The following is an 11,300-nucleotide window of genomic DNA, read 5'->3' on the forward strand; positions in this document are numbered from 1 at the left end:
CAAGATCTTGGTCCAATTTCCGACTAACATTTGAGAATGTTGAAGTTCTGTCTATATCAAATCTTGGGGTATCGTGTAGATCTAGTATAAGATGATAGCAGATCGATAGTTATTATAAATCGTGAACCCCCTCTGTTTGTTCAATGTTTAACAAAGGGAGTGAAAAACACTATTGGTGATGTGGCAGCAGCAGGTTCATAGTAGCACCCCCTTGACAGTTTTCAATACCATGGAACCCATCCCTCCTCTCCCCCTCCACTGAGAAATTGCTTTTGGAAACCACTCATCAAAATTTCGTGGGCATTTTCCAACAATGAACTTTAGGTGCAGTTTCCAAGAAATTGAAGGAGAATTTCAAAATTCCAAACAATGGGGTTTTTGAAAAATGCCCTCAATTAGATGAGACACGAGAATTTTTTTAAAATTGTCAACAATTTGGGAGATTTTGTTGGTTTTCTAAAGGGTATATACTCAGTTTTTGGCATGCCTGAGTTTTGCAAAACAACTGATCCTTTATTTGAAGGTTGGTTGTTGGGTGCATGTTTCTTTCATGGCTTGGAATTAGAAGCTTTGATATCATGAAAATGCTTTTTCAGATCTGGGTGCATCTCCTATCAGAGTTTTAGAAGTCACTGGTTTTGATATTCAAGAGAAGATTATTCATAACTCTTTTGTATTCATTCAGTTTTATTCATCGCATACATAGCTTAATAAATTTGCCTCTGAGCACATTCTAAAAGCAAATATCTTGAGTCTGCTAACCAATTGCATTTGTTATAAAGGGAATTTCCAAGACCTTGGTCCAGTTTCCGACTAACATTTGAGAATGTTGAAGTTCTGTCTATATCAAATCTTGGGGTATCGTGTAGATCTAGTATAAGACGATTTTCAAACTTTAAGCGACGACATACTTTCGATTGAAGATCCACAAGCACTAGAGAACAACATTGGGAATAATTCATATAATATTTTGAAGCAAGTGAAAAAACACTTATGTGTAGTATAAATATGCAACAAAGTTTTGAGGCTCTCCATCAACAGGTAGTTATTGTAGTATTGGTAACAATCGTGAGTCCAAAAGATACAATTTCAGGGGGGAAGTTGGGCCAAAGATATTTATTTCCTACATAATGCAGAAGGTTTGGTCTAACTTCATTTCACTCTTGGCTATGCTTATGAAGAATAAATACAATGACTTTGTGCATTAAGAAACAACAGAAGAATGCAAGGAAATTTGCAGAATTTTTTTTATATCATTCTCTAAGAGAGAAAGTATATTATGTTGGCCTTCCTAGTCACCCAGGCCTTTAGTTGACATATTCACAGACAAAGAAAGGACAACTCTTGTGAAAGCTAGATGAGAGGATAAAATGAAGTATGTCGCTCAAAAGAATAAAGGAATATGCAATAGCCAAAAGTAGTGCAAGAAAGGAACACCTTTAATTGCTAAATGAACCAAGATACTAAATGAAAAACAACAACCCACTACAAACTTTTACTGGAAGAAAACAACAAAGCCTGTTATGAAATTATGTACTGAGACTACTGATGGTTTTTCCATAGAAGCTAAAGAGAATGCTTTGGTTTGGTATCATCTTGATGCTGATCTGGATTTTTGATCTTGCCAATCCAAGGAGCTGTTTAGATAATTTGGAGAGTGTGTTTGCAAACAAGCAAGTGAATGTCAAAATTGTACAACATATTATTGAGGTTTTTGTTTATAGGTCTACTATGGGGTCAAGGTCTATGGAGAAATATCCAATATTTAATATTGTATAATGTGTATGTTACCTACAAGTTTATGTATGTAAGCTAATGATGGCTTCCATCAATCTCAATCTATGCAGTTTCTTAGGCACGAGAAGATGCTACCTCTGCAATTTGGTCATGGATTCAAAACAGAGCAGCAAAATGTTGATAATAGAGATGGCTTCAGTGGTGTCTATGACCAAGTTGTTCACATGAAGGAGCTTATTTTCCTTGAAGCACATGCAGAGCCATATATGAGGGAATTGACTGCCAGTGATGTTGTCATAGGTACATTCGTAACTCTTGTTGGAAAAGAGAGGGTAGGAAAATAACGTACAAATATTGATAAACCCCAAACACAATGGATTTCCAATTATTGATGGACTCTTATATCATTGTTTTATGGCATTAGGATATCAAAGAGATGAAAACCATGGTTTTCGATAGCTAGACACTTTTTTTTTGTAGTTTTTCCAGATGTCTAGCAAAAGAATAATTAATTTATCCTACGAATTTTACCACTAATTATATTTTTACATGAGGAATTAACCCATGGATAAAGTAGAGTATATTTTTCAAATAAGTTATATGAAACAAAAGGTTTTATAAACCATACTTCAACAGATGACAAAAAAGTCTCTTTCAAAATTGGATAAAAGGACCATTGGATAATAGGTGGCGTAGTTGACCCTGTTTAAAGGGAGGTCGATAGATTTTCAGGAATATTTACAACAGATTCAAATTTGCAGGCAGGATATCAACAGTCAAAGAATCAATTTCCAATTTGATGGCAGAGGATTTTCTATCATTTCCGTATCCCTTGTAGCAACTTCTAATTTATTTTATTTTTAGTTTACTGTTAGGATTTTATTCCTAAAATCTTGTAATAGCTTGAGGATTATGTTTTTCCTATATATTCTTTCATTAGAATATATATTTGTAATGTAAGGGAGGTTGGATTTTGGTGTAAAAAACCCAGTTTGTATATTGTAGAAACTTGATAAAGTACTCCTTGTTATGCCTAGAAAATTGGCTATTGCTAACGACATAAGCTAATGGCAATCTTGGCATTTTGATTGTGCAATGGAGGATGCCCATTACATACCTAACAAGAAGGGTTCTTTGAGAGTAAGTATAGCTATTAGTTGAATTCCTGTATCTGGGCTCCAGAATATTGTTGAAATCTTGTAATTTGACTGTTTTGTGATAATATTTGATGGTATTTTTGTTCATATACCGGTGGATATTGATCAATATGAATGATTTTCCTTTCACAGTTCTTCTGTTTTGATTCTTTATGAATAGGAATTGATTCATTCAACTAAAATTGGTATTGTTGATTTTGATGGTACTTCTGTTCTCCAGTTTGATGATTGGGTGTTGTGTCGAATTTACAAGAAAAATGGTCATTCTTAGAGAGTACAAGGGGTAGAACGAGATGAATCACCAAGTGCAGATGAAGTGATGGCTTCTTTGCCTGACATTGATCAGCAAAACAAACTACAACTGCCCAAAATTGCCTCTTTCAGTGGGTTGTTGGAGAGTGACGATCCTTTCATAGATGGTTTTTTAAACGATGAAGCCATGGATGGCAATGGAAACAATAGCGGACTACCTCAAGTCCAGTCCTCCAACCCCTCTCACAACAATTTCAGCAATAACAATGACAACAACAGTGATTGCCGATATGAAGTTGTCGCAACACAAGAAGAATTAGCAGTGGAGAATGACAACAAATTCAATTCTCTCAAGAGGACCCTCTCCTTAGCATATGGGGACGATGAAACCAACCTTGCAAAGAGATTCAACAACATGTAGAACAACTACAACTACAATGTCAACAATAATGTTTCAGCCTTGCTTAATTCAATGCAGCCCAATCAAACTCCAATAGCAGAACTTCCTAAGCGCATTGAATGACAGTGAACAGAATTTCAGACTTCACTACATTCAGAATATGCATTGGACCACCTAAGAAACTGCTCATCACAGAGATTTTGAATTGTTTTCAACAGGACTAAGATTGGTATACGTAAAAAAAAATTGGATACTAACTCAAAATAGATTGTTCTTTCTACAACTGATCTGTATAATAGTTTCTATGGTATACATGAAAATTGTCATAATTTGTGCATGGAATGAACAGTAGCAGCTTGCTATATTCTGTGTATAGCAATAGGTATATACAATCAGTGTATCAGGTGCAAAGAAACTGTCTATGGCTTCAGGCCTTTATTCATCAGACCATTGTAGCATTTTCACTATGGTATATTATTGTTTATAGAGGAGTAGACAAGTTCATACAAAAGCCTTCCTAAAGATGAGAAGGCTTATACTTCCAATTTCTGCATAAGAGTAGAAACTTGTATGATAATATTCCTATATTCAATCAGAAGGTTTGCAGTTAAAATCTCCATAGTATTCATGGGATGCATAACTATAATAATCATCATATCAGAATGTTTGGAAGAGATCAGGAGACCCATATCTACAATTAAGTTTCTGTATCAAACCATACTAAAGCAACAATATCAAATAAGGAGGAGACATTACATAAGAGAGACTCCAAGATTTGCTAATATTGCTTGTCATAGTATGAAAAATCTAGTTTACCTCTGTATCAGATCTGTAAAGATCTTAGAATGAGATCCAGACATATTAATGTGAAAATTTATGTGCATATTAGATATAAAAGATTTGAGTTTTGGGTTATCAAAGTTATAGATTGAGAACTACATGGATTGCTTGATAGGATGCCTGGTTCGATTTTTATATCAGGATTGCTAGCTTCTTTGTGGTGGTAGTGTGAGATCAATTGGGAATTGCTACTCGTTTCGTACTTCAAGAGGGAAATGAATTTCCCAATGATGGTGGTGATGAAGGAACCCAGCAAAAGCACACAGAATGTCATAGCTGATTGAATAAAAAAATCAAGTGTGTAAATACAAATAACACACCCTACAAAGTGATGTCTTCTTGAATATTGATCAATATGAATGATTTTCCTTTAACAGTTCTTGCGTTTTGATTCTTTATGAATAGGAATTGATTCATTCAACTAAAATTGGTATTGTTGATTTTGATGGTACTTCTATTCTCCAGCTTGATGATTGGGTGTTGTGCCGAATTTACAAGAAAAATGGTCATTCTCAGAGATTACAAGGGGTAGAATGAGATGAATCACCAAGTGCAGATGAAGTGATGGCTTCTTTGCCTGATATTGATCAGCAAAACAAACTGCAACTGCCCATAATTGCCTCTTTCAGTGGGTTGTTGGAGAGTGACGATCCTTTCATAGATGGTTTTTTAAACGATGAAGCCATGGATGGCAATGGAAACAACAGCGGGCTACCTCAAGTCCAGTCCTCCAACCTCTCTCACAACAATTTCAGCGATAACAATGACAACTATAGTGATTGCCGATATGAAGTTGTCCCAAAACAAGAAGAATTAGCAGTGGAGAATGACAACAAATTCAATTCTCCCAAGAGGACCCTCTCCTTAGCATATGGGGACGATGAAACCAACCCTGCAAAGAAATTCAACAACATGCAGAACAACTATAACGACAACATCAACAATAATGTTTCAGCCTTGCTTAATTCAATGCAGCCCAATCAAACTTTCCAACAGTAGAACTTCCTAAGCGCATTGAATGACAGTCAAGAGAATTTAAGACTTCCCTACATTTAGAACATGCATTGGACCACCTAAGCAACTACTCCTCACAGAGATTTTGAATTCTTTTCAAAAGGACTAAGATTGGTATACGTCAAAATTTTCTGGATACTAACTCAAAATAGATTGTTCTTTCTACAACTTATCTGTATAATAGTTTCTATGGTATACATGAAAATTGTCATAATTTGTGCATGGAATGAACAGTAGCAGCTTGCTATATTCTGTGTATAGCAATAAGTATATACAATCAATATATCAGGTGCAAAGAAACTGTCTATAGCTTCAGGCCTTTACTCATGAGACAATTGTAGCATTTCACTATGGTATATTATTGTTTATAGAGTAGACAAGTTGCTCATACAAAAGCCTTCCTAAAGATGAGAAGGCTTATACTACCAATTTCTGCATAAGAGCAGAAATTTGTATGATAATATCCCTATATTCAATCAGAAGGTTTGCAGTTAAAATCTCCATAGTATTCATGGGATGCATAGCTATAACAATCATCAGATCAGAATGTTTGCAAGAGATCACGAGACCAATATCTACAATTAAGTTTCTGTATCAAACCATACTAAAGCAACTATATCAAATAAGGAGACATTACATAAGAGAGACTTCAAGACTTGATAATATTGCTTGCCATAGTATGAAAAATTTGGTTTACCTCTGTATCAGATCTGTAAAGATCTTAGAATGAGATCCAAACATATTAATGTGAAAATTTATGTGCATATTAGATATAAAAGATTTGAGTTTTGGGTTATCAAAGCTATAGGCCGAGAACTACATGGATTGCTTCATAGGATGGCTGGTTCGATTTGTATATCAAGATTGCTAGCTTCTTTGGGGTGGTAGTTTGAGATCAATTGGGAATTGCTACTCGTTTCATACTTCAAGAGGGAAATGAATTTCCCAATGATGGTGGTGATGAAGGAACTCAACAAAAGCACAGAGAATAACATAGCTGATTGAATAAAAAAATCAATTGTGTAAATACAAATAACACACCCTACAAAGTGATGTCTGCGTTTTCTGTAAGGTTATCATTTTATCAGTATTTTATAGAACATAAACAGTTAGCAAAGCTACAAATGTGAAATGTTAATTGGTCTCTGTTAGTCAATTCCAGTTTGTGCCCATATAGAATATTGTCCAGCGTGTTTCTTTGCAAAATATACACATTGCCAAATAGTTATTTTTCAATAGCGAGTTACTGCTGCAACTCCACGTTGTAAATGCTAGAGCCTGTGGAAGGAGACCTCCTTATCAATATATGTTGTGTTACAGAATTCTTGGATTATATAGTTTATTAGATATTCATTGGGGCATACGGCACGTTGGTCGGGGTTAGATACAGCTAATTAGATTCCACCCACAAAGGTAGCATAGTATTTGGTTCTCATTGGTTGGCCACAAGAATCCACAATATGGTACAACAAGTTCTATTGGACGTATACTAATAGAAACAATGTGCCTTTTTATGTTTTTGGCGACGATAATCCTTGACTGTTCATGGTTCCAATTGGATTTATGGTTTAGCCAAGGTTACACCATTTTGGGTTTCGTAATATACTCGCTAATTCTGGATTGTTCATGGTTCCTCTTGGATTATGGTTTAGCCATGGTTTCACCACAATCCAAGAGATTTTGACTTTTGTAATATAGTCAACATTAGAGAAAATACAAATGACCCAGAACATCAGAGAAAATACAAACGACCCAGATCCATCAAAACCTTCAAAGTTTGTTCATGAACTCCCCGAATCTCGTATAAAATGTGTACTATATTTGAAACTTCAATTTGCCATTAAATTAATGGGACATGAATTCCCACAAAGGAGTTCAGAAAGGTGCAATTAAGTTGAGCTTTCAACTTGTCATTCAATTGATGGACACTGAATATTAAATATAAGATAAATATATAGGGGTAGCATGTGAGTGTTAGTTTTATATAAAAGATTCTTTTTATTATTAATAAAAATATAGATAATTAGTTTCATTTTAAAGGGTTATAAATATGAGTTATAAATACAAGACTTAAAGGGTTGTAAATATGAGTTATTAATTATTTTTATGCAAAACCTGATAAATAATAATTTGGTTATTTCTTTTTAATTGAGTGACTCAAATTCATGTTTCTTTAGGTTGAAGGTAAAGCCACTAAAGTGGAAAAAATTGTGATGCCAATAATCAAAGGGATTGTAATAAGAAATTTAATTTCCAAGAAGAGGAGGTAGTAGTAGATTCTAAATAAATTAGCAATGCAACAACATAAATGTTTGCAACAAATTTAGAGAGATCCACTTTGTTGAATAATGCACACACTACATGGATAATGGATTTCCGCACTTTATGTCTTACGGCGTTTCCTTTGCAACATCTAGTGCAAATGCTAGTATTACATTTTCCCATGTACCCATGTAAGACAAAATAGGCTAGAGACAGTCTAACAAGACAAAACACTATGACTCTGAAATTTGGGGAAAGACCAACTTGACAACCTCCACTTGGTGCTTCTCAGTCACATATTGATGCCAAGCTTGGTAATGTGTGATGATGTCCAAAAACTACTTGATGGTGTCTTTCTGATAGCAAAATATTGCCTCCATAGCATCCGGGTATATGGTCTTGGAACCTATATCCAACTCGTCGTGAAGCATGTGCAACATGGTGTTAACCATGACAAGATTACGAATTTACTTTTGCATGTTATGTGTGCTCAGCTTCAAGTCATCCCAGGTAGCCTCTCGCCTTACCTGCTCCATGTACCCATCAATCTCTAATTGGACTTGGTTCTTGGGTCTAGCCTCAGTGAGGGAACCGATTGACGAGATCCTATGCGTTCTCACCATGACATCCAAAATCTTGTACAACCGTGCATATGAGGCATGTATGCTACTGACAAATGGGGTGAGCTGCTCATAGTTTTGGATCAACATCCAGACCTTTGCTTTCTCTAGCTCTATCTATGGCTTCATCTTCTTTGGAAAGTGAAGTGGGGCCCCTTTGTACTGCATTGTCCACTCTTGCACATGGGTGATGGCAACATGTGTGTTCCTGAGAGTTTGAACAAAATCTTTGCTTCGTTGCTTCAAGCCATGCACACAGACAACTTCTTTATGCACGGTGACAAATTTTTCATAGAGCTTCCGCATGGTAGTCTCAAGTGTTGATACTTCAGCAAGTATCTCTTTCCTCATCTCCCCCATTGTGAAAACTACATTCTGCGTTGATGCTTGAAGTTGTTCTGCCTCTTGCCTGGTAGCTTGCAAGTTCTTTGCGAGTTGTTCATTCTCAGCCGTTAGGTACTTAACATTCGTGCTTGTTACTCATGCATAGGCCAATTTGGCTTCGGCAAGGATAGCTAGATTTTTCTTGGTGTCCGACAATATCACCCTTTCCTTGATGAATGTCTTCCTCTGATGTTGTCTGTTCCAACTCTTCGACCAATATGGGCATTGTTTCCTCCGTCATTACGCCTTGTCTTTGTTCTTCTTCGTGCTTCTACTTCTCTTCTCTTTCTCTCCTCCTCAACTCCTGTTCTTCCTTCAACTTCTTCTCTATCTCCTACAACTTTAGCTCTGCTTCCTACAGCCTTAGCTTTTCTCTCTTCCTCCACTCTATTCTTTGTGTCCTTTACTTCCCTTTGCTCCTACTGCCAAAGTTGACTGCATGAATATTGAATCCGCTTTCACTCTACATCTTTGTTCTCTCTCTATTATGTCAACAACTTCCTCTTTCCATGATCTTGTACTGGATTGCTACCTTATGCTATTGCTTTTGGACTTGCTACCATGTTAGTGTTGACTCCTTTTCTGTTAACATTTTAGTGTCGAAATATATTGGCAATTTAACTTGCGCTTGCTCAACTACTGTCCTAGTACTTGTTTCAGTGGTCTCTCTTGAATCATCTCTCTTTGATGCCATGGTACAATTCATGCCAGAGAGAAGTGCTTCATGAGTGTGGTACATGTGGGACATAAATACACTCATGGCAAGCAAACATTAGCTCTTATGAATCTAACTTCGTAGCATGATCAAGTAGCAATCTGGGCATCTGATGAGAGGGATTGTGCAATTTTGACTAACAGGGGTGACTGACTAACTATGGGAACTACACACTGCTTAGTCACATTAGTCAGTGTGGGAGCTTGATGGCTAGAATTGTGCAATGCACAGTTCAACCTAGGTAAGGGTTTGGGAGAGACTACGCATTGCACAATCTTAGTGGCCAAGCTGGGAGACTGTCTCCTAGAAGTGCGTAGTTGGAGCCATGCCAAGACATGGATGTGGTTGTGGTGGAGGTGGGTGGTAGGGATAACATGGAGTTGGGTATGGAGGACATCGAGGAAAATCTTAAGGATTAAGTGGATGGCTCGCATAAGTTCCTTACCAACCTTGTTGCCAAGATTGGTTTTTAGGTTGAGATGGCCAAGGTTTTCAAGGAAAGGGTGCGTTCCAACTACTTTGAGAGAGATGTGCATAACTTTGAAATTCTGAATTAGGTTCTTGCATCATACTATATTGGATATGCTTCCATGGTCCTATTGGAGCTACATAACATAGCTGCTTTGGGGATTGACTTGCTCAATTTTCCTCTTGGTAAACTTCCTTCAACCTTGGTAATGAGGGGCAATGTTTAACAGCATGTGATTATGCATGGACAACACAAATATCATCATCTTCTTTTTTCTCATTTTCCATTCTTAACATTTCTACTTGTTCACTTAGATTGCTAAGAATTTCTATTTTAAAGTCATCGAAACAAATTTCCAAGTTTAGCTTGACTTACCAATTTTGATGCCGATTTACTTAGTCTTGCCCTTCCTCTTGACATGCACTTGCATGTTTCACAAATTTCTTCAAATGATAATTAATTTACATCACCTTTACTCATGACGTCAAGGAGATCAATCCACTCATTCCTAATTGTTCTAAGTAAGAGGGTTTTTAGTGTGTCAGATCCTAAATGATGTAATTTTTCCCTCTTAACATTATACATGAACTATTATATCCTTAGGGCTCTGAACTTATTTTTTATTCATTCTAAAGATTTCTTCTTTAATATCATGATCTTTATATTTTTCTAGAAATATCTTTTGGATATCATTCCAAGATCTTATTGAATTAGTCTCTAAACTAATGAACCATTTAAGATCTCTATCCTTCAATGTTGACGAAAAAAATCTGATCTTTTGAGTGTTTAATAAGTAACCATAAGATCTACGAAGTATTTCAAATTCAATGAGAAAGGTTTCCGGATACTCTGAGCTCATACCATGGAAATTTGGAAGGAAAGATGGAGGTATGTTCTTCATATGCACACTGAAATCAGTATCTTTAATGGGAAACCCAAGAGGATCTTCCTCATTGTCACCATCTCCAGTCATTTCTCCTACATTCTCTATCACCTCTTCTTCTTCTACCTGCAAAAATGAATGGTGGTGTGGCTCTTACTGCACCATGTGATCAAATGGGGGGGATATTGTTGTTGGAGAAGTACTTTTCTTTTTTTATAAGAATGCTAATGCAATGCAATTTTATGTTTTTGAAATGAAATATGCCTAATGCATTTTTTTTTGCTTTTGCAGAAAGTAAAAGAAATGAATCAACTAGGGAATAAAACAATGCATACTTTGATACCTCCCCTACAACGATGCCAAAAAGTGATGAGCCTCGGTATTGCAACAAGAATGTTGCAACTCCTAAGGCTACCAAATTTAATTATCAACATGGGGTTCGTACAAACTTAAGAGATATCAATGCTATATGTGCAACATACAATGTGTTCTTCCTTCATTGTTATGATGTAATGGAGTGAATGTAATAAAATTAGATCCTAAACTAATTGCAGAAATGGAAATGCT

Source organism: Pinus tabuliformis, chromosome J (assembly GCF_031772625.1).
Source record: "Pinus tabuliformis cultivar Carrire ecotype Pingquan chromosome J, CPIR1, whole genome shotgun sequence".
Classification (NCBI taxonomy): domain Eukaryota; kingdom Viridiplantae; phylum Streptophyta; class Pinopsida; order Pinales; family Pinaceae; genus Pinus; species Pinus tabuliformis.